The sequence below is a fragment of the Mus caroli genome, unplaced genomic scaffold (assembly GCF_978045245.1).
Source record: "Mus caroli unplaced genomic scaffold, Mus_caroli_1 scaffold_1, whole genome shotgun sequence".
In the NCBI taxonomy this organism is placed as follows: domain Eukaryota; kingdom Metazoa; phylum Chordata; class Mammalia; order Rodentia; family Muridae; genus Mus; species Mus caroli.
Genome location: NW_028227256.1, coordinates 17,803,638 through 17,828,218, shown reverse-complemented (window position 1 = coordinate 17,828,218; position 24,581 = coordinate 17,803,638). Strand labels below are relative to the sequence as shown.

At 44.1% G+C, this 24,581-nt stretch overlaps 1 protein-coding gene and 1 non-coding gene across 5 annotated transcripts in view; one reads left to right on the top strand and one right to left on the bottom strand.

The window, feature by feature from the left end:
- Paqr8 (progestin and adipoQ receptor family member 8) overlaps window positions 1–24,581 on the bottom strand; it is a 48,433-nt gene that overhangs the window by 11,920 nt on the left and 11,932 nt on the right. Inside the window, exon 1 of one of the 4 annotated variants that reach the window (XM_029482239.2) lies at window positions 8,601–8,619. The exons of the other annotated variants lie outside the window; for them this stretch is intronic. The gene's annotated coding sequence lies outside the window, so the exon portion shown is untranslated. Of the gene's footprint in view, window positions 1–8,600; window positions 8,620–24,581 lie in introns of those variants that run through there. 4 annotated transcript variants of the gene reach the window in all.
- On the top strand, window positions 10,978–11,106 carry LOC115032475 (small nucleolar RNA SNORA17). Its single transcript, XR_003838148.1, has one exon. It is a non-coding gene; the product is annotated as a small nucleolar RNA SNORA17 (small nucleolar RNA).

Below are 24,581 nucleotides of genomic sequence, written 5' to 3'. Positions count from 1 at the left end.
CACTTTACCCCCTGAGACCACACAATGTCAATGGCCTAGAGCCTGGATCACACCAATGAATCTTCTTCTACCGTGTCCAGCAGTCTCCAGCTCCCATAGTTGCTTCCACCCTTGCACCCTTACTGTGTTCTTACCATTCCACTCCAGCTCACTCTCTAAGAAAAAGCCCTTCCTCATCAGGTGCGCCTAGTTACAGCTTTGCCTAGTTCTTGTAGTATCCAGTTTTGCTTTCTCTACTCACTTCTCTCCTGCACATGATCCTTGGTGTACTCCACCCACATCCTCACGAGTCACCAGATAGTTCAAGACAGGGACTGGTTTTGCAGAAGTTTCCATATTTAAAATAGTATATGGAAGATGCTTAGTGGCTACTGACTGAAGAGCTCTTAAGGGGGGGGGAGAACTATTGAGTTGGTAGTCAAGAAGACTGGTTGTCAGGGTTTGTCAGGCTCAGTTAAGACACTGAACTCCTCAGTGTGACTGCCAAAAGGTGTAGGGAAGAGGAGGTGACTTCTGCTCTAGCCAAGCCTCAGGAAAATAAGAAATAATAGTAAGGTGGGCAGAAGTGAAGGGTACTTTGAAAAGATAAAATATACACATTAATGTTCTGGTGACATTTGGAACAAAGCAGCCACCACTTAGCATGACAGGCACTTGGGGATGCTTTTGCTGAGAAGCCGCTACAATTTAGCACTGCACTTGGCTCACAAGGTAAGTAAACGCAGAATACCAACCCAATGGATCTACCTCTAGCTTGTTCCTATCTCCTTTAGGCATTTACAACCAGTGCCTCCGGCTGGAGAGATGGCTCAGCAGTTAAGAGCACCGACTGCTCTTCCAGAGGTCCTGAGTTCAATTCCCAGCAACCAGCAATCTGTAATGGGGATCTGATGCCCTCTTCTGGTGTGTCTGAAGACAGCAACAGTGTACTCATATACATAAAATAAATAAATCTTAAAAAAAAAAAAAAAAGGAGTCCCTCAGGTGTCCAAGGATTGCCCTAGAAGTCACCTTGGTCTCCAGAACTCGCAGACAAGTCACCCTATGCAGGAAGGGTCATCTTATAGAAGTGGCTAGCTTATTCCCTCAAAATATGAGGATTTCTTCAAACCATCCTATAGAACCAGCCAGTGGTCAATCAGACCTGTTTACCTAGGCTGTTTAGTTATGCACAGTTCTTGTTTCATGGCTGATTCTTAGAGTAAAGCTACCATGACCCTTTGGAAGATAGGCCACTGAACACCTTTATCTGTGCTCCCAGGGTGGCCCCATTGGTTAAATTCTCATCTGTCTTTGACCACCAAGCATCTCTTTAATACCGCCAAAATTTTGGCACACCAAAATGGGTGGTTTCCCCCCGTCAGTTGGAATTCCTGGAACTGAGCCTTTTGCCCACAACTCTTATAACATATTCACACCCATACCCCATCGCCATCACAGCTGTCTCCCTGTGTCTGTGGGTTCTGCATCTAGAGTCTAGTGATTATAGATTAAAAATATCGCTGGACTGTGGTGGCACATCCATATCCCAACACTTGGGAGGTAGAGGCAGGCAAATCTCTGTGAGTTCAAGGCTATCCTGGTCTACAGTGAGTTCTAGGACTGCCAGGGGTACACTGAAGACAGGGAAACTCTGTCTGGAGAAACCCAAACCACAAACCACAAACAAAAAAATCTTAATCATATGCTAAATATACCATGAATTCATTTAATATTAAAAATAAAAGTTATAAAATGTTATATAACATGTCTATGTTTTGTAAGGCTCCATGCTGAAAGTTTTACACTAAGAAACTCTTAAATTATTTAGAATAAAAATGTAAAATGAAGGCAAAACAGAAAAATAAAAGTAAAGTAAATGTTTTTAAAAGGATATCACAGGCTGGGTGTGGTGGCACACACCTGTATCTCAGATTCTTAGAGGCTGAAGCAGAAAGATCTTTGTGAACTTGAAGCCTGATCTAAATCGTGAGTTTCTGGCCAACCAGGGCTACACAATGAGACCCAGTCTCAAGCAAGTAACAAACAAGTCACAGCACTAAACAAAGTACCTTTTAAAAGGATAAATGGATCACTGCTGTTCCCATTATTATTATATTTTTATGTATGGGTATTTTGCATACATATATGTCTGTGTATCACGTGTGTACCTAGTGCCCTTGGAGACCACAAAAGAGCATTGGATCTCCTGGAATTAAGGTTATAGATAGTTGTAAGCTGCCATGTATGTGCTGGGAACTGAACCTGGGTCCTTTGAAAGTACAGCCAGTGCTGTTAGCCATTGAGCCCTCTTTCTAGTCCCTAAACTTAAGGCTTGGTTTTCTCTATCTAGTTTAGACTGATGACAAATACATGAATGCCTTTCCTTTTTAGTAAAGATAGAATGGCAAGTTGGTTGTTGTAATCCCCTGAAAACTGTTAAAATACCTGTCCCTGATGACATAGAGGAAAGTCCAACTGGCTCCATCCCATCGTAAACTCAGGCCTTGCTTGTGTGGTCCTGAGGATGTGATTTCTCCTAGCCTGGAAGCATCAGCTCTCTAGACTGAGATCACAGTCTCAGAGGTCTCAGTTGTGATTCCAGTACCTGAGAGGCCAGAAGAAGGCATCAGGTTCTCCTGCAACAGGGTCTTACAGGCCACTCTGTGAGTACTGGGAATTAAACCCGAGGGCCTCTGCAAAAGCAGCAAAGGTGCTCTTAACAACTCATTCATTGTGGCCAGATTTACAAAACTGATGCACTGAGACATTCCAACCTAAAGATGCTAGGAGAGAGCACGCCAACATAATATACATGTATGAAAATGCCATAATGAAACCTCCTACCGCATATAAATAATGCATGCTAACAAAAGCGAAAGCAAAACAGTTACTGAATTCTGCTCCTAAGATTCCATGCAATCCCATAAAGACTCTCCCAGATCAACAAAGAAGAAAATCAAGTAAACTCCATATTTGGGAAACTGAGATAGCTTGGTCTGAAAGACAGTTTAACTGTTAACCACCAAGACTCCCTCCAAAGCAATGGTGTTCCTTGACGCATTCCGAAAATTCCACACCACCGTACCACAAACTCGGACTTGCTGATTGCATGGCATGAAGCCAGTGAGGAAAGAAGTTCCAGCTGTCAGTGTGGCTCTACTGCTCACCATGAGACTTGCTGTGAGCCACCATCCCTCCATGTCTCAGCATCCCAGTCCATATAAGCTCGGCTACAGTACAAGTTTAGAATTCCCCCGGGCTATTTTGCTCATACTGAAATCATCAACAAACAGATTCTGTGACATTACCTCATGCCATTATGTGCAGGACGCACAGATGGCAAGAAGGTGGCCCTGGTTGTTAGGCAAAGAGCAGAAGAGCAAACACTCTCGATAGAGGTCAAAAGAAATGCTTCCAGAATCCCCAGGTCAGCCTTGCACATCACCGCATAACCACAGGGTCTGAGAAGCAATGTCAGCTAACACAACAGCATGGGCTCAATTACAATTGGAGCCTTGCCCCCAACCCCCCGGAAGCCTTGAAAACTGAGATAGAGCAAGGCGCAGACTCGGATGCTTCAAGAACCTTCAGTCGTCTATCAAGCAAGAAACTGCTGGGCTCTTCCAGATCGTTGTAACTTCTGCCAAGAATCACATCGTTGTTTATAATGTCATATTTTAAGGCTTAGTGTTACCAACCAAATACTATTATTAGCCGAGATAATTTTAACTTGGATTCACCAACAATCAGTGCACGTTTCCCTTATATTTGAGAAAACCCAACAAATCGTATCCTGACATCCAAAAATGGAAGACTAGACTGAATCAATTACAAGTCTATGCAACATTTATTACATCTCATTTCTGCGAATCCAGGAGGATTGTACGTCCCCGTCTCTCTTGGAGCATCCCCACACTTTGAACAGTGAGTACAAGTACATCATGCAAGCCCAGAAAAGACTTGTTAGAGAAGTAAATGAAAGGCATTACTACAAGGAAGAAAGAAAAGTGTGTCCTATGTTTGCAAACACAGAAGTGTGACACAGAAAACATACCTGTGCGTAGAATTAATGCAGCTTTGATATCACCAAGTGCTGGGATTTCAGGAAATCTACTTTTCTTCTTCTTAGGTAAATATAATTATTATGGGATTTCTCAACATTTACCTGTATAATTGGAAAACTAGGACTATTTCAACTTGGGAAACAAGAATGTTTGACATAAAAATCTAAAGATTGTCAAGACCTGATTAATTAATAAAATGAATACTAGCAATTAAAGTATCACCCTTCAAAAAACACCTCAACATTTTAATGGAATATATACAGTTTGTCTGTGGGTTTTGAACTTGTCTGGTTAACATGCTAACGAGGCTGTTTGGAATAATCTGAGCAAGCCTGATTTGACAGAAGCCAGCGGTAGGGAAAAAGAAGTGGCCTACTTATTACGGGACACTGGGGAGTCTTTCTAAGCGTTGTGTTGGATTTCTGGCTGGAGGAATGGGCATTAAGGTTCTGTTGTCTTTGTTTGAAGGCGCTGTTTTAAAGTTGGTTTTATTTTATTTTGCCAATAAACCCGAGCTCTGTAACTTATACCTGGAATGTTCGGATTGGTGCAACCAGCAGCGTCTGAACTGCCGCGCGGGACTGGTCCTTCTCTTTTCAATTGCTTTTCATATTAAATTTAAAAGAAAATCTCATGCTCCACACCCCAAGCTATATCTGTCTGATATTGACAGGGAGGCTTGTCATCTTCTAGGCCTTCTGAGCCTTCCTATATGACTCTGTATATAACGAGAGCGAGAGAGAGAGAAAAGGAAAGGCCCTCCAGCGAGCGCTTTGTGCTTTCCTGCTTTGCCACCCACATCTCAGCTAATGTTACTTGAGCAGGTGCTCTCCTCGAAAGGCATCACTGTACACACAGAATGCATCTACCTCACACAACCCGCAGCTTCTGTGTCACGGGGAGGGAAAATTCAGAGCAGCTGGGAACAACTCAGTAGAGCGAGCGCACTGAACACTCTAAGGCCAATCAGCTAGGTGGCCGGCTGGGTAAAGAGGCTCATCTGTTCTTTCTAGACTGCTTGTTTGAGTCAGGGTAAGCCCTGCTGTCTGAAACACCTGCTAATTAAAGGCTAGGGACAAGGAGTCTCCATAGACTTCCCTCTCGAGCAAAGCTATTGGCTTCACTGGGTGTGGTTTGGCTGCAGTTATGCACCCCCCTGGCTTGTTCTAGCTTCACAGGCAGTCGGCTTCCATGGAGCTGCAAACCTGCCGGGACCTGGGTCATCCCAGGTGAACTGCCCGGAGCTGCTCATCTCCACTCTATCTGGGGAATGTCCTTGCCTTCTTAGAGTAGAACTGAAACACCACACAGATGCAAGCCTTCCTAGCAGCCGTATGCTTTACATTAACCCTTCTGCAGTTCATGGGCTACACACTTCAAAGGGTCCCCAGATCTGGCCTATTTATTTGCTATAAATTCGAGCAAATCACTTGATTCTCAGTTTTTCTTTAGGAAATGTAGAGGAGGCTTTAATTCAATTCTGAGTTACCAGGAAGCTGTCTTCAGGCAATTTCGATGTCTCTCCCTCTTAGAATGCTCACCTAACAGTTTCACATGCTATGGCCAGATGCACACATAATTTCACTACTGTGGTAGAGAGAGCTTTGTCCCTCCAGCCCAGGTTCTTTGAGTCTGTAACATGGTCTTATTCCTCCTTTCTGATGGTTGTAACTAGCAGAGAAAAGGGACTCTAGGATTCATCAATAGATAACAACTATTCAAAGACAAAATGAAAGAAGACACCCTTTGCCTGCTTCAAAAGATACAGTCAATACATAGGTGGCTCACACCTACAATCCCAGCATTTAGAAAGATGAGGCAGGAAGGCTGTCATACGTTCAAAGCCAGCCTGGCCTATTTAGTGAATTCAAGACTAGCCTGGGTTATATGGCAAGACTTGGACAGAGATAGCTAAAAACAATGGTGGCTGGCAAGATGGTTTAGTGAGTAAAGGCATTTGCTGCTGAGCCTAATGACCTAAGTTCAATTCCTGGGGACTCACATGGTAACAGGATAGAACCAGCTCTCAAACTTGTCCCTTTACTTTCATAGTGGCTCCGTGACACACTCCTGCTCACACCCATGCAGTGAATTTTTGGCAATGAAATCACAGTATGTTTTACAACAGTGAACAGCGTTTGCATGGGGCACTGGAACCTGTGTCTGGTTCATCTACATGGTAGATAGCTATAACCATCTTTAAATTGCTGACTGAATTTCAGACCACCAGCCTGCTTTTACTCTTTCATCTTCTGTCACTGGTAATTTTGTGTCCCAAGAGGGCCTAATAAAGATTCAGGGAATGGAGATCTAGGCTTGGAAAAGGCCAATAACGCCAGAGATGAGAGACAAGGGAAGAGTCGGGGACCTAATTTCTTATTCTTGGTGCACAGGGAAAGCCAGAACAGCCTGTCCTGGTTGTCTGCGCAAGCCACTCACTCCACACTGCCAATGTTACTGTACCCCACTGTGCCTGCAAAGAGCTGCTTCCTGCTTAAACTCAGGCTCTGAAAGAATCTCTCTGTGACACTGAGGACAGCCTCAGACAGAACCAGTCAAGTCCTGGCATTTCAGGTTGCCATAGCATAATATCACAAACCAAAGGGGTTTTTAAACAGCAAATATTTATTTCTCACAGCTGTGGAAGTTTGAAGGCCAAGAACAAGGTGCTAACAGGCTTACTGCCTGGTAAGTGTTCACCTCTGACATACAGACAGCTCTCCTGTAGCTGGGCCCCGGCAGGGCACCAAAGCCATGCAGCTTCCTTTTATTAGGTAATCAGTGTCTTTTATTAGGTTATCAATGCCATTCAGCTCCTAACACCCTCATAGTGGGATGCGGATTAGAACTTACGGATTTGGGGGGGAACACTTTAAGTCTATAACACCATAATGTTAGTTAGACGCTGACTTGCTTGTTCTCCTTGACTTGGAAGTGGTGAGCTTCGCCAAAATGTATAAGGAAGTTGTCCAAACATCTTTAATTTTAATTAATTAACTTGAGCTTGCTATGCAAGCATGCTATCACAAAAATGTCTCTTCATCATAGTTTGAGGCTCTTGACTGAGAATAGGTGAGAGCCAGAGTACTGAAGCCTTAAAGCAAACGGACAATACTGCACAGATAGACCCTGCTCTCCCATTCCAAGAGTTCAACGACTTGAGTGTATATGTGTATATATATATATATATATATATATATATACACACACACATATATATATATCCACCACAAACTAACAAGTATATCTAGATAGCAAGAGGGGTGACCTCTGAGTTGACACTGGGTGAGGACTCCTGGCAATCCGCCATTAGCACTACCCAGACCCTCTTTCCCCAGGTTACTCTGTGAGAGCTTTCTTAAAGGCACCTCTGAAGTCACTAGTCATCTCAGTGCAGCCTTTTCCTTAACTGTAAGTAGCAATCATAACCAGTGTCGTTGACATGATTAGAAGTCACTGGCTATGTGATGGAGGGACTTCGTTTGAAACGTCAGCTAGTTTAGATTAGTAAATGCTGCCACACAGGTACAGCTTTCTGCTTCCTTACACTAACTGCTTACTGGCTGCCCTGCGCTGTCTACAAAGGTGGATGCTATTTATCATCAGGGTTACTTTAGCTCCAAGATAGTGGGTTTATACTTCCTTCTGCTGATTACCATGGCCCTGACGCCTATCAGTGTCTTTGTACAACATGTGTTCCTTATAACTTCCAGTCCTCCCTCTCTTAGTCCAACCACGTGACTTGAGCCTTTGGCGTCCCAATACAAATATGACCCAGGGCCAGCCAGTTCTCTTAATCACTAGCCAGCACACCGTAGCCCCCATTCTTCCCTCATTACCATTAACAGAGTCTGCCTGCCTGTTCCCACCCGAATTATAGTTTCTTTTCTTTTTGTTTTTCCATTTTCTTCTTTCTTCTTGTATGGTGTGCCGTGGGAAGTCCTAACATGTTGTGAGACCATTATGGGTCCTAGCTTTTTAACCATGACTTCCCTTTATCCGCCTATCTGTCCTCGACAGCACCACAAACAAATGTCTGGCATACCTACTTTTGTTATTAGCATGGCTAATTTCTTACTTACAGACCCTTGAAGTCTAGACTGAAATCCATCACCAGGTTTGGTGGTTCAGGCTTATATTCCCAGCGACTTAGGAGCCAGAGGCAGAAGGAGCAGAAGTTCAAAGCTGGCTACCCTCGTGTCATCTCGAGTCTGTGCACTTCAGTGAGATCCTGTCTCAAAACCAAAACTAAGACCGTAGGGACTATATAGGCTTTAAAGATTTCTAGATATGAAAATGTAAACAAGTTTTAGCATATTAAAAAACAAAACAAAACAAAACAACCTGTTCTTTCTGAGCCAGGTGGGTGGTGAGTTGAAGGCCAGTCTGGTCTATAGATTGAGTTCCTGGGCCAGCAGGGCTACATAGAGAAATCCTGTCTCAAACAAACAAACAAACAAACAAACAAACCTGTCCTTTCTGACAAGATAAAGTATGTTCTGGGTCGGATGACCATAGTGAAAACCTGCTGCTGTTTAGTTTATGTCTACAGACCTGCATCCTGCGCCAGCAACACCGACGGTGACAGTTTCCTGGCTGTTCTTGGCCTGAGTTCTATCTTATTTGATTGGCTAAAACTCAGATTAAAAAAAAAAAAAAGGGTGGGGGGCGGGGTCTGGCGGCTCCAAACCTTCTGGTAACTTGCAGCTTCTCAGCTGCCGAGGAAAGCTCACATTCCCGACCTTGGCAGTCAAAGCATTTCCATGCCCCAACCCTGGTGTACATCTGTGGGCCTCGTCCTTCTCTGAATTCAGGAAGGAGAGTAAACAGAACAGAGCACCAGAGGCCATAGATTTCTGTCTCTGTGTCTCTCTCTCTGTATCTGACTCTCTCTGTGACTATCTATTCCATCCTCCAGTGTGTGTGTCTGTGCGTGCATGCTTGTGTGCATGTGTGTGTGCGTGTGTAACACGAAGTCCCCATCATATCCTAGGATAGCCTGTAGCTACTAAGACAAGTTGTTCTTGAATTTTGAACTCACGGCTGCCTTCCTACCATGGCATACTGGGCTCCCAGGGACATTCGGACATCATCTGCTGTACCCAATGCTCCGTGACTTTCTCTTACTTGAACTTCTGGTTTTCCAAGTACTGCGATTCCAGGAGGGTGCCACCAATGTCCATGCACTTCATTTTAGAATTATTAAATAGTTCAAGTGTATAGACAATAAACAAGGGTTTGTCAAATCTTAGTGTGTTGTATTTGCCTCAGATTTTAAATAGATGCATGAGTGTAGATGTGTGCACCTTTCTTCTAGTCATCAATCTCCCAGTAAGATGGATTCAGCGGAAACCTCTTTTCCTCCCCAGCTACAGTTGCTATGTACTGAATTGGTTGTTCATCGACTACTGTTTTCTCTTGAAGACATTACGAAATTATGGATAAGTATTAACATTAATGATAATATCAAAATGTTGCGAAATTACACATCCACAAATATTATATCCTGTAGTATATTTTAACCCTTATGTTATTCTCACTTGTTCTACAGCCTCCTTCTGTCATTTAGTATTGTTTATTTTTCCATTAATCATTTTATAATCTGTATTTGACTTATTTTCCCATATGACCACTTCTCATTGGCTAAGTATACCACAATTCCTTTGACCACCCTCTTGTGAATAAACGGTTTGTTTCTAGATATTTATTTTGACAAACAAATCTGAGTGGTCACATCTTTTAAGTAGATGCTCAACTGGGGCTTCCTTTTTGGGGTCTTCGTCTAAGCCAATCTCTTTACTGGGTGTGACTTTCTCCATATTTGTGAATTTTATCCATCTCTGAAGGCACCTCTCTGACGCTAGCTCACCATGTTCTCCAAAGCATGAAGCCAAAGCAACACCTTCCTCTGTCTAGCCTCAGCAAATAGCCTGCATTTCTTTTAGTTTGATGGCCCATTCAGACACAGTCTTGTTCTGTACTTATCTGGGTGTTTCTTCTACACCCACACGAGGCTGTGATTTCTTAGCGATAAATACTGTGTTACATGGGATTAAATTCCTTTTCCTCTCGAGTGAGAACCCAGAGTGTCTGCTGAATTCACTGGACTTTTACTCTTTCGCTCCTTTCTTAGTTAGGGTTTCTATTGCTGCAATGAAATACCAGGGCCAAAAAGCAGTTCTGGGAGGAAAGGGTTTATTCAGCTTACACTTTCCACATTGCTGTTCATCACCAAAGGAAGTGAGGACAGGAACTCAAACAGGGCCGGCTCCTGGAGGCAGGAGCTGATGCAGAGGCCATGGAGGGGTACCACTGTAAGGCTTGATCCTCCTGGCTTGCTCAGCCTGCTTTCTTATAACCCGGGACCCAGGACGACCAACCCAGAGATGGCACCACTCACAATGGGTCGGGGCCCTCCCACATTGATCACTAGTTGAGAAAATGCCTTACAGCTGGATCTCACGGGGCAGTTGCTCAACTGAGGCTCCTTTCTCCCTGTTGATTCTAACTCCTGTCAAACTGACGAGCACACACACGCACACGCACACGCACACATCCGCCCAGAATAGCTACTAAGTCCTGCTTTCCCACTGATAGAGATCTATCAGAGTAAGCCGTTGCTACATTCGCATGTGATCATTTGACCCTGGGGTAAGACAACTTGCTCTATTCCCAGCATTGTCTGCTGAGAGAAACCAGAGGTACTGGAAGTTTTCTGGACTCAATAACCAGAGAGAGATGATTGTGCACAGCTGGTTATGCACAAAGATGAAGAAAATACCCCTTTTCTTTCTTTACTGTGAAAGCACCTAGGTTGGAAAGCATGCACCAAGAATCTTATCCAGTGACAGGGATGTGGATCCGTGTAAAGCATATACTTAGTGTGCACGAAGCCTCAGGTTCAATCCCCTGTATAAGAAATAAAAGGAGGCCTGCCACGAGAGGCATTGCAGATGTGGCTAATGTGTCACGTGTGTCAGGAGGTGGCAGAGAGGAGAAAGTCTACATTATACTCACTGTTCTGACTTAGGAACGTCTGAATGATTAGTAGCCTAACATTCTTTGGGGGGAAAAAAAAAAGCAAGCCTGAGACGACAAACAATCCCATTCCAGGCAGGTCTGAATGGGCGCCCAAGATGGAGAGCAAGCTGGAGACTAGAAGAACCCACCTTGGACCTTTAGCCCACCTTCAGCCTCAGTTGGGAGGAAGCTGGGACAACTCTCACAAGCGGCCACTCAGGCAGCCAGTGAGGAGCAAGCCTGAGATGACCACCAGACTCACTCCACGGGGCCCAGACAGGAAAATAGCCTGAAATAACCATCTGTCTGGTCCCACAGGCTTGAAGGAGCACATCATGCCCAAGATGACCCCTGCCTGGTGCCCTGATGTACGACCAAGGCATAACACTCCTGAGACTGCTCCTGAAAGATCCCACACAATTTGAGTGTTGCAGGTGAGCTAGCCCCAAGGATATGAGCATGGGAGAGCTGACCCTACCACTCATCTCTGGTGCGATAGCATGGATGAAGGAGAGATCTCCTCCGCCTTCACCCATCACCATCTGTGGCAGGCGGGAGACCTGACCCTGGGGTCATGAGAGCAAGAGAACTGGCTCGGCCCCTCACCAGTGCTAGCACTTGGGAGAGCAGGCCCTGCACTCACCTGGGCAGCAGGGTTGAGCTGGCTCTGGTTGTGGGGGTTGCTGGTGAGTCAGCCCTAAGGGCATAAGAGCAGGAGAGCCTACAGGCTAGCCAGCTTAGATACCTCTCATGCCCAGATCCATGGCTTTGAATTGGCCCACCCCAACATCCACCCCATCAATGAACTGCTGGAATCCATAAAGAGGCTGGTCCTACAGATTCAAACCTATGGAATCTCCATGACACAGGGCAGCAACAGGGTATCCAAGCGGAGTCCCAGTGAGCTTCCAGTAGTGATAAAGTAGCAGAAGCCAGAGGCCTTATACCAGACTCATTACAATGAACATTTGCAAGCAAAGAAGTGTGGGCAAAAGGCAAAAGTGTGGGATATACTGTGACACACTATAGCTTCCACAGGAAATGTTTATGCCTCTGTTGTGAGGGAGGTTGAAAGGGTGGAGGGAAGAGGAGGGGAGGGGGAGATGAATGGGATCGGGATGCAGGATGTGACATTCATAAAGAACCAATAAAAAGTAAAAGAAAGAGAGAGAGAGAGAGAGAGAGAGAGAGAGAGAGAGGAAGGGAAGAGAGAAGGGAAGGAGGAAGGGAAGGAAATGGAAGGGGAAGGGAGAGAAAGGAAGGCTCGAGAGGAAGAAAGGAAGGAACAGGTTGAAGGAGAGAGGAAGAGAGGAAAGAATTTTGTTTATAAACTAAAGGAAGTCAAACATTAGGCAGACTGGTTACCAAAAACTGGAATAGGGACCATTTTCAAGGTTGGTGGAATATTTTTTTCAACTATGACCGTCATAGTGTGGAAAGGACACATGTTGAAAGAGCCTGTTTCTACCCCTCCCCATCCCTGCAGTGCAGTTTCAGAACCCCTGTCTAGAGAGCAGGATTGTGGGAGGGGCAAAGTCATTGGCCACCCCTCGTGTGAACCTCCTCCTCACGGTCAGAATGTGGTTGCCAGAAATCTTCCTGATTGCAGAGCAGAGATTCAAGCTGAGCATACCATTTTCTTATCACATCTAGAAAAGTGATATCAAAACTGAGTTGTGGGAATCAGTTGAAGACGGCAAAGAAAGGATGCCGGTCTCTTCCTAATTTTGTCATAAGTACAAAGTGTTGTCTTAAACAGTGGTAAGTTGATACCATTTACACTGGTCTCCTAAGTTCACCATAAAACACAACCAGGTCACAGACTTTTCTAGGCGGCTCCTCGTTCCATGTCCCATGATATATCAGGTAAAGAGTAACTGAAATAAGAATATCTGAGCTTCCTCCTTACTTAGATGTTCATAGGAGGTCAGAAGAAGCTTTGCAAATCCCAAGGTTATGAGGGACTTACAATTCATACTGAAAATGAATGTTTTCTCAGCTCCCAGGAAGCCAAGCCTCCCCAGGCTCAATAACAACCTGAAAAACCAAGATAAAAAGAAAGAAACAAAGGAAATCACACCTCTGGTTTTTTTGCTTCTAGGCTCTAGTTCAACTTCGGAAAGGGTCACAAGCATTTATCATTGCAGTCATCTGACCTGTGGTCTCAGGTGACATCTCATTAAAGCCAGTGCAGGTGCCACCTGAGCGCCTGGATTGTCTTTCTAACCAAGCTGAAAAGTGGCCAACCCCAGCTTCAACCTCAGCTACCTCCCAGTGACACTGCCTGAACATTGTCTGCACTTTGCCACAGCGCCCACGCCCATGGGCCCTGGAAGATTTAGTCTTAGATTAAGATTACCATGGCTGCCAGGAGATAAACAAGTCCTCTCAGGCCTTCCTCAAACCTACCCTTCTCAAGGAGCTACGCAGCCACCCTCCTGATTTAAAGCTGCTTGGCACTCCACCAGGCACCACACTCTGCCCCGTTTCATATCAGGTTTACTCCTTGTAGCTTAATGTATTACTTTCCCGCTGTGTGTTCAAGTACACAAAGTTTACCAACTTAACCTCTTTGTCTTCTTCCTGTCCTCCTCCTCATCTTTTCTTCCTTCTCCTCTTCTTTCTTCCTCCTCCCTCCTCCTCCTCCTCCCCTTCTCCTCTCCCTCCCATTCCTCTCCTCTTCCTCCTCCTCCTCTTCTGTCTTTTTCTCCCAACCTTGTTCCTTATTCTTCTTCCAGAGTCTCATTATTTAGCCCAGACGGTCTCAAAACTCCCACCCAGGCTGCTAAGCCCTGACATCACAGACATGCACCGCTGATTTCAGTGTCCCATCTCTTCCCTTCTCAGAATGTAGTTAAGCACACTCATTTGTCTAAACCACCACTCTTTCTCTCCTGCAAAACAAAGCCCAATATCTCCTGCACAGGTCTCCCTCCTCTCTTCTCTCTGGCCCCGGAAACTATTTTTTGTTTTATGTACTCTTTTTGGGACTTCATATTCATGGACTCAAAATCTTTTTATAAGTGACATTTCTTTTTCTTTTTTTTTTCTTAGCACACTTTTTAATATATCTATGAAGTAAATCCTGGAAGATTAATTGCTAAGACTATATGCATTTGAACTCCGATGACTGCAATTCTGTCTTCCAAAAATTATTGAGCCAATTTATAATTCAACCAACAATATTTGAAAGTAGTTTGCTGGGAGCATTCAGTCAAGGCAAAGGTACTTGACTCCAAACCTAATAACCTGAATTTAATCCTTAGAATCCACAGAGCACATGGAGAGAACTGACCCCCACAAAGTGGGGCGTCTGCAGGCTCCTCTTAGGGCAAGTACACCCATATGTACACATACACACTTGAGAGACAGAGATATGGACACACATACACAAATTAACAGAAAAAAAAAACCAGCTTTCTATATCCTTACCAAAGGAACATTACAGCTTTTTATTGGGGTTCAATGAATAGTATTACTTATAAGTGACATTGCACTTGGCACCATGCCCCCTGGTTTCAGCCATGTGTGTAGTGTGTGTCAACACTTCTTTGAGGGTCAACATTGTGTGTGTACGTCATGCTTTGTCTACATGGTCGTCTGTCGATAGAGGAGTCATCCCACCCTTTTGGCTATTGAGAGTGACGTTGCTGTGACTGTGGTGGATAAATATCTTCTCAGTCCTGTGCTTCCAGTCCTTTGCTACACACATACCCTGAAGTGGGATTTCTGGATAATAGTAATTTCATTTTAAATATTCTCACCACACCATCCTCAATGACAGCTGCAATTTTTGTTATTCGCCAGAATGTTCCAATTTCTGCACAGCTTCAATACTGGTTTCTTTTCTGTTTTTCTCTCTTAAGAGTATTACTCTATTTGTATCAGTGCATCCTAACCCCTGCATGTGTATCTGTGTATTTCATGCATGTAATGTCTGTAGGGCATCAGATTCTTTGCATATTGGAGTTACAAATGTTTATGTGATCCATGTGGATTCTAGGAACTGAACCTCAGTCCTCAGGAAGAGTAACTGGATGCCACTGAGCCATCTTTCTAGCCCCATTTTCTTAAACAGCAGCCATCTGAATGGATAGGAAACTAATACATTGTGTGTTATGTTTATTGTCTGTTCTTCCTAGCCTCTGTGCTAGCCCAGACTACAGGTTCCCTCAGCAAAGAAATCCTGGTCTGTCGTATTTACCATCACACCCTTGCCTAGAACAGTCCAAAGTACACAGTAAGTGCTCAGGGAATAGTCTCTGTATGAATGAATACACGGAAGTTGGGCCTGATAAAGCAAGCTTGTGATCCAGCCTGTTCAGGAGGCTGAGGCAGAAGGACTACAAGTTCAAGAACTGCCTGGGCTGCATGGTGAGCTCAAGTCAAGCCTGGACAGCTTAGCAACTGTACCTCAAAAAGTAAGAAATCAGCTGGGGATAAGATGCTCATTGGTACTGCCCTACACAGGCATACACAAGGCCTCCATTCAGTTCCCAGCACAAAAGCAAAACAAAACCAAGAATGACCTGAACGGGTAAGAGAAAGACAGAATGTCCTTTTCTGGTTTGAATGTCCAGTTTCAGCATTTCTGTGACCATGGCATGCCGAGGTTTATACTTACATACTACTTTATATAAGACATTTAGGGCTTTGGGGAAAATGTTTTCTCTATATAACACAAACTTGGTGAGTTTTTAATCTGTGCCATTATCTTCCTCACTATTGTTCGTAAATCTGAAGCCATGGAATGGTTGTGGGGAGCACACATTAAGCTGCCAGGAAAACCAGAGAGTCTGCGATTTGCAGAAAACTAGGCTGTCATATAGTAAGGGTCTGCTGCCCACTTGATGTAACTGTAACATCTCTGCTGAGCTGTAACAAAGCTATTTCAAACTGAACGTTCTCCAAAGACAACCAAGCTTCCCCAACTAACCTGCTTCTATCCTATGCTCCTTATTTATTTATTTATTTAGAGACAGAGTCTCAAGGAACCGAGGGCAGCCTCAAAATTCCCATGCAGCTGACAAAGGTCTTAAACTCCCAATCCTCCTGCCTCCATCTCCTGGAGGCCTTCACCATCACATCCAGCTTTCCTGTGCTCCTACCAGAAATGGGAGATGCCTTTTCCCATCTTTGCAACCGAGTGCCCTCTCTCCACCTGCAAACAAATTTTCATTAAGATCCACATACACCGAATATTCAGCCTATGCTAGGCAGTTGTAGGTCCATGGTATATATTAACTCTCCATTTCTTTTAACTAGATGACATAGAGTCTACTTAATTTTAGCTGTGATCTAGATAAGGGAACAAGTTAAGCCCTTTGTCCAAAATCACTCAGCGAGGAGGTAGTGAAGGCAAGAGTCATCTGGCTTCCAAGTTTGTCCACTAAGCTGCCGAGCTATTTCGGACACACTTTCTGTTTCAACCTTATTTCCTGGAAAGCACTACAAAATGTCTAAGTCGGCTTCCTTGATATGAGAACATGATTCTTACAATTCAGACCTGTCTACACCCTTCAACTCTATACGAATTTTGGCTACTGCCGGTAACAAGAGTGGCTTCTACAGTAGATCTAAGACTGCTGAGAGGTTAGGCTTAAGCAAAAGTCCTCATAGCACTTGATTTTCCTGCATTTTGATGTTTTATTTTCTTCTTGAAGTAGAACATGTTAGCAAAAATTTAATTGAAGGCTGTCCTAAACCAAATATATTCTAGTTGGTACATTCATTAATATCAAGTAGGCCCAATAGATAATATTATCTATTATCATCTATTTTGTTCTTTGGAGGATGTATTGGTGTTGGAAGTAAAGTAGGCTGGAAGGCAGATGGCCCAAGCTCTGCTCCTGTCATATTAAATGAAGCATATACTTTAAAATCTCCTCTACAGTCCTGCTAGCTCCAACAAAACTGGGAAGGATAAGAAAGGCTCAGCACCTGGCTGCAGCTGTCGAGACCACTAAGGGCTTGCAAACATCTCTTCTCAGTTTCAAACTTATTCCATATCTAATCACCCACATGAAGCCAGTTCGCCATCAGATGGACATTCAAATGAGATATATTTTAGCCAGATGTCCTAGCTTGTCCCTGTAATCCTAGCCCAGATCAGTCTGAGGCAGGAGGACAGCAGTCTGAGGCCAGCCTGAGCTCCAGAGTGTGGTCCTGTCTCAAGCAGAGCAAAGCAAAACAAAACTAAACAAAGATTCGGTTTAAAACCAAAAGGGCACACTATAAAGGTCCCTAGTTCCCTTTAGCAAACAAAGGAAACTGAACCCACGGAGCTGTTTGCAAGTCCAAACAGAAGCTAGGAACAGCCAAGTACTCAATGTTACCAGAAAATTCAAGGTCGGCACTTGCAACTTCATTTCCATCAACCCAGCGCTGCCTTTCACAAAGGACTGTCCTATATTCTGAAAGGTTGTATTCATTCCTGGCTCTCTATTTAAGCCTCATGCATAGAATCTGGTTACTTCAACGCTCCCAAATAGTGTTTGGTCTTTTCCCTTCTTCCTTTGGAAAACATTGGAAAAGACCCAGATTAAAAACAAAAAACAAAAAACAAAAAACAAAAACCAATGAGCTCAAAGAAATTTCTGCTAAAGACTTTTAGATAAGCACTAACACAGAGAAATATAACCTTAAGAGAGGGGAACATCCTCTAAATCCTACCTGATTTTAAACAAACAAACAAACAAACAAAAACATTTGGTCAAAGAAGTGCTCTCTCACCTACGCGGGCTTTGACTCCTCCCTTCGCCATTCCCAACACACCACTGAGTCCTTTCAAAAGGCATCTCTGTGGCTCCTGCAGCCAAATCAGACCATCTCCAAAGTGGATTTTGCTTTGCAGGGTGGGGGTGGGGGAGTGGCGGTGCTGTTAGTTAAAACAACCAAAAGCAGCAACAAAAAAAGCAAATCTCAGGCATCCCAGAGATGGCCCAACACGCTCTGTCAGTCTTCCTAGGGACAGCCAGTCCTTGTGAGGTCAAACATGCAAGCCCCTACCTACACAGCACAGCTGGTCAGCGGGGAAATGCTTTCTAGTAAGCGCCGACTCCCCTAAAGCATTCTTCCTATTGCACAATGGGTTCTGTGGGTTACACGAACTATTGCCGGGCACACAGCTAACAGTTTCTGTCAAGGAAATCTCACTTTCTTTCTCTTCCCCCGCCCCTTTGATTTTTTGAAACAGGGTTTCTCTGAGTATCACTGGCTGACCTGGAACTCACCTTGTAGACCATGCTGGCCTTGAACTCAGAAATCTGTGTTAGGATTAAAAGCACATGCGGCTACCTCCCGGCTGTGTCCCATTTTCTTAACACTTTGCAATTTCTTGAAAATCCATAGACTGTGAAAGACCTATTGTGGGTAGAAAGGGAGAATTCAACCCCCAGAGCCTGTAGGAAAGGTAAGCATTTGAAGTATTCTCTCTCGAGTTGGGGGCATAGTGGTACATGTAAGTTCCAGGACATCCAGGGTTACACAGAAGAAACCTGCCCCCACCAAACAAAACAAAACAAAACAAACAAACAACAAAACCAAAAAGGAAACAAAACAACTCTTAGCTGGGTCTGATTGTGTGTACCTTTAATCCCAGCACTCTTGAGAGTTCGAGGACAGCTAGGACTACGTAGAGAAACAAACCCTGTCTCAACATACAAACAAATGAATGTCTTTCCTGTCATCTGTATTCCAGAAGATGGTTTAGTTCCCTTGAGTGGTAAAGTTTCCCCATCCTTTGTTCTCACTCTCAGAACCACTTCCCACATCTGTGGGAAACCAAAGTCAGGGTTAGCAAATGGCAGGCAGGTTTCACTGTTCACATCTTCTGTTATTGCTTGGTAAGGGCTTCCTGGAGTAATGAGGGATGTCCCAGGCCTCTTCTGGACCTGGGAAGGAAAGGTACTGTGATTGAAATGTCTGCCATAGGCTCTTATGGGAGGCCACCCTCAAAGGAAATGTGGCACAGAGCCATGTTGTCACACTTAAACCCACTCCACTGGCAAGAGTGACTTCTTCTCCATTGTTTTTCCCATCGAACTTTTTTTTTTTAACTGTTGAAATCACATCAATAATGAAAGCTATATAAAAGTAGTTTGGACAACCAATATTTAAAGGAAACATGAGTCAAAGCTGGGGAAGACATCTTAGTGGATACCTTCTTGCTGAGCAAGCGCTAGGGCCTGAGTTTGCATCCTCAGACCCACTTAAAATGTCAGGCCTAGTGGCGTGTACTGATAACCCCTCTGCTAGGAGGCTGAAACAAAAGGATCGTTACAGGGGAGCAGGGAGCTTGGGGGTGGAGGTTGGGGTTGTTGGTGGCAGGGTACAAGGTAGGTGTAACTGGTCATCTGATCTAGCCAATCAATGGAATCTAGGTTCAAATGAGAGGCCTCTCCAAATCTGAACTGGTAAGTAATCTGACACCTGATCTCAACCTCTGGCCTCTGCACGCGTAAATGGGGCACACTCACACACACGTGCACACCCACATACACCCCATGCACAGAGAAAAAAAAAGAACATGTGTGTTTCTTAGCAAGGACCTCCACTGAGGAACTAGTTGGCATATTTCATGAGGGACGTGGGTGGAATTTGTTCTCAGCCTCAAAAGCACCATGACAGAGTCTAGTCTTCCACAGTGAGGGTAGTAAGAAGGCACTGGGCAGCCCTCCAGTAGTTATACATCCTCTGTGATGGGGACAGGACAAGAAATAATGATTCAAGAATTGGCAAATGTTAGTGATCTCAATGACGAAAGGAGGTAGAGAAAATATGCTGCCTGATTGATGGAGAGAATAAGATTCTAGCTTCGGAGATCCGAGGCAGCCAAAATGTCTTGACCAGTCAATAAATAGGATTTGCTCTCTGCTCTGTTCTAAAGCATGCGATGGACCAAGTGGATGCCTTGTGAGGGAAGAGTCATGGCTCTGTGTGAGTTTATCCAACCTCCTAGTCTTCTCTACGTCAGGTTTCAATGCTTAGGAGAAGCCTGCCAGGTCAAGTCTCTGGATGGGTAGAACTCGCCTCCCCAGATCTTCTTTGTTTTGTCAGTCAACTGGCTCCCAGGTGGGAAGACCTTTCTGGCATTGAAAGCAGTACACAGCAGGCAAGAGGCCCAAGGAAAGGCCAGAGAATGAAGGCAGCCATGTGACGGCAGACACACAATTAGCAGTGCTACAGACAAACTGAAAAGATTCAGTGGGAAGCCTGACTGGCTTGCTCTGCCAAGAGAGAAAGGCAAAGAAAAATTTATTTGAAAAGAAGCCTTTCGTTCCCTTGGTAGCAGCAGCCAGGGGAAGTCACATTTCCTACTACGTCTGTCCCTTCTCAGTGTGGATTTCTCCAACATTTCAAACTATCACAGTAAGAGTCTGACTGCTTCGTCAATGCTTCTTATTCAATAGAAACCATTAATATTTCAAGCTGGTCCTGGGGTTGACACCGGAGCCTCTCACAGACATTCTGTCTGCATGTGCTTACAGAGAGACCCAGTTAGCAGCAATGGTTGGGTAACTCAATTTCTGGAAACCAATATGGTGGCACGTGTAACAGGTTTGAGGGATTACAGGCATATGAAACAATGAAATAAAAAATGTTCCGTGAAGACTCCCTCCTAACCTTACCCTACGCTACTGATGGATTCAGGAAACCACTGATACCTATTCAGTGGGCACCAGAAACTTTAAATCGATCTTTACGGAATTCAGTTCCAGCCCTGGAAGTTTACTCCTGGGAAGATCCGGTCCTTTAGTGTGAGGCTTAGCTACAGCAATGGTGTCTGGAGGTGACTTTATGGTGTTTGGTAAGCAGGACAGTCTCTGGAGCTAGGCAGCATTAGTGTGGTGTCTCTGCCATTTCTAAGCTGGGTGAGCTGAGCTACTCTGTTAAGCTTGTAGACACAGATCATAATGGCACCCCATTAATAGGGCTGTTGTGAAGGTGAAAAAATTATAACGAGTCCTTATCTTTTAAATCACATTTGACAAGATTGACAAGTGATATTTGGAGTGTACTTCAAAATAATCTGGAAGTAAAGCACATTAAAAAAAAAAGAAAAAAAGAAAAAGAAAAAGGAAACAAAAACCCTTGGCAGGCTGGGCTCCAAGTCATACACCTTTAAACCCAGCACTCAGGAAGCAGAGGCAGTTCTGTGAGTTCAAGGCCAGCCTGGATTACACAGTGAGTTCTAGGACACCCAGAAACACCCTGTCTTAAACCCCCTTCCTGCAAAAAATAGAAGAAGGGAGAAAAGATGGAGGAGGAGGAAGAAGAGGGGAGAAGAAAGAAGAAGAAAGCGAAGGAAGCAAAGGAAGGAAGGAAGGAAGGAAACTTGGCTAGAGTTATCCAGATTGGGTGAGAACCTTAGAGAGAAAGTTGTCACCATTCTGTCACAAAATATTTATAATACAAATTTAAGAAAGAGAATGTAGTGCATCAAAACTATTCAAAAACAGCATACACATATGCTCAATAAATACTATCTGTTAGAGATCAGGGAGGGTCTCAGAGCCTTTATTCACAATTACAGAGTCATCAGGAGTTGAGCCTGTCTCTGGGCATCAGCACAAAAGCACATGGGTGGGTGGGTGCACAGCAAACTTCACTGTCACTTGAGGCCACTCACGACGGCCTAACCTTTCTGTTTGGAAGTTTGCTAACTCAACTGTATTCATTAAGTATTAATCATACTATGTCCATACACAATCACAAAGAGCTATAGATTCACTGTCTTCAAACAGTTGTTACCCAAACCCAAAGCAAAGCATTTCTAAATGTCAATGACTTATACAGCTCTTTGACACACAGGTCAGGTCTCTGAGTGGGTAGAATTCGCCTCCCCGGATCTTCTTTGTTTTGTCAGCCAACTGGCTCCCAGGTGGAAAGACCTTTCTAGCATTGAAAGCAGTACACAGCAGGCAAGAGGTCCAAGAAAAGACCAGAGAATGAAGGCAGTCCATGTGACAGCAGACACACAATTACAGGCATATGAAATAATGGAATACAAAATGTTCCGTGAAGTCTCCCTCCTAATCCTACCCTACACGGCTGATGGATTCAGGAAACCACTGATACCAATTCAGTGGGCACCAGAAACTCCTTAACTTTTGGAATGTCTTAGATAAGGTGCTTAGCTGGACAGGAAGCCCTACCCTGTAGTAATTCTAGGTTGGATATTCAGGGAGCACTTAACTGAAAATTAAATCAGCATTTTAAAATGACATGTCCCATCATTATGAAAGAATTTAAAGTACCAGCCCTGGTATAGACCAACTTGGGCTCCTTTGAAAACTGGGATGACTGCTCTCTCCTCTAGTTGCTACAGGAATTGAACACATTAGATAAAATCCAAAGAAAGTTACATTGCAGCAAGCCTGGAACACAGCAGTCACTTAGTACTCGTTCCTGCGTTGTGCCTTCATACAGGAATGGTCATATTATTATCTTCTTTGGAATTCAGTTAGTACTTAAACCCGGTGGTTCTCCAAGCATAGAGACTTGGCACATAATTACAGACAGTGTTTTCTATTTCATAAGTCAAGATTTTTATGGAGCTGCAATGTCTACACAGAGTCTATTGAGTGAATGACTATGGTATAGTCATGGGTGCCTATTTGTCCTCCTCTATGTAATTCCCTCTTCTGTACATGTCTTGTGACAGTGTGTTTCTTATACCAAAAGAAAAATTATACATAAAGTGTAAAGAGAAACACCCGGCCCAATTTAAGTCTTTGAAAAGCACTGTCAGCTTGCAAGTGTGTATGAATGTGTGTGAATGTATGTGTGTATGTGTGTGCAAATAAATATGTATGTGTGTGAATATATGTGTGTGTGAATGCATGTGTGAATGTGTGTGTGTGTGTGAATGTATGTGTGTGTGTGTGAATGTATGTGTGTGTGTGAATGTATGTGTGTGTGTGAATGTGTGTGTGTATGAAATAAGACTGGAGCACCCTTAGCAAAAATTTTAGAGGTCTTTGCTTCTCTAAGAAGCATACTGAGGCATACTGTAAAATCTTTTTCTTATTCCTACCAACAGCCAACAATTACTCCTCCTTCTTTTGTCTTCATTTATCTTTCTGCACATCAATCCTGACTTCCCAAAATCATACTCCTTGTTAATTGTGTGGTCCTCTTCAAAAACACATTGCATCCTGGTATGCATCTTCCTCCTCTCTGCATCACCAGAACCCAGGACTATGTATTCGTTTGCTTGTTTTGCTTTTGAGAAAGAACCTCTTGTAACCTTGAACTTGCTGTTTAGTAGGAGATGACCTTGGATTCCTGTTCCTCTTGAGACGACCTCCATAGTGCTGGGATTACAGTGCCACTCCAGCCTTGAGCACTATATGTATTCTTAAAATTTGATTTTATTATTAGTGTGTATGTGCTTGTATGAATTCGGTGTGTGTAAGCGTGCACTTATGCATGCCACGATGCTCCTGAGGCAGTCAGAGGACAACTTCTGGTTGTTAGTTTTCTTTCTACTGGGGATCACACCTAGGTCTGTCTGATTTGCACAGCACTTTTACCTACCGAGCCATCTCACCAGGTCCCAAACAATAATTTTTAATGAATGGCTTCCTTTCCCTTTCCTTTCTCCACTCAACTGCAGAAGAGAATTGAGATCCGCAGCCTGGCTTTGTGAAGCCTCGTGTGGCTGAGCACTAACTTGCAAACACATAGAGTAAGCATGCAACGCACGGAGCATTATAGAGGACAGTGGAAACCAAGGCCTGCTGCAGGCCTGCAGCATGCACACCCCTCGTGTCTGCCTTCTGTACTACCCCTGAAGCTGTCGCATCATCAACAACAACCAGATCCTCTCTCCATCCAAATGCTACCTTTCTGGATCTGTTTCTCCTGCGCTCGACTCTGAGCATAGTGATCACACTGAAGTCGCCTCTGCCTTAACAATGTGGCATGCAATCTTCTACCACAGACTCACAGCTCAGCCCCTGGTGCTTAAGTCTAATGTTTCCTTTTTTCATTCATGAAGAAAAACTGGAGTCCTTGCATCTTACAGGCTCCTGGTGTGCGTGTATACATACATGCATGCACTGGGTAGTGTGTGTGTGTGTGTGTGTGTGTGTGTGTGTGTGTGTAAGAGGAAGACAGACAGACAGAGAAAGACACACAGAGAGAGGTATGTGCTTCTTAAATCACATTGTCCCTTACTATGTCTTGCTCACGGTTGGGTACCTATTAAGTGGTCAAAACCCCTGCAGATGAACTGGAACTTCTTGCCTGAAGCCACCCTTGCTGTCTGATGCCATTTATACCCCAACAGTACAGATTTCCCTTTTCTCCTGTTACCTCTGTGTAGGAGTGACTCTTCAGGTTCAGAGATGTAATACTGTTAACATCCCAGATGAAACAGAAAACCACCAGTGAGACTGGGCCTGGTGGCACAGACTTGTTATTACAGACACTTGAGAGGCTGAGGCAGGAGGATTGAAAGCTGGGGGTAAGGAGGGATATTATAACGAAAAGGGCAAGAAGGAGAGGAGG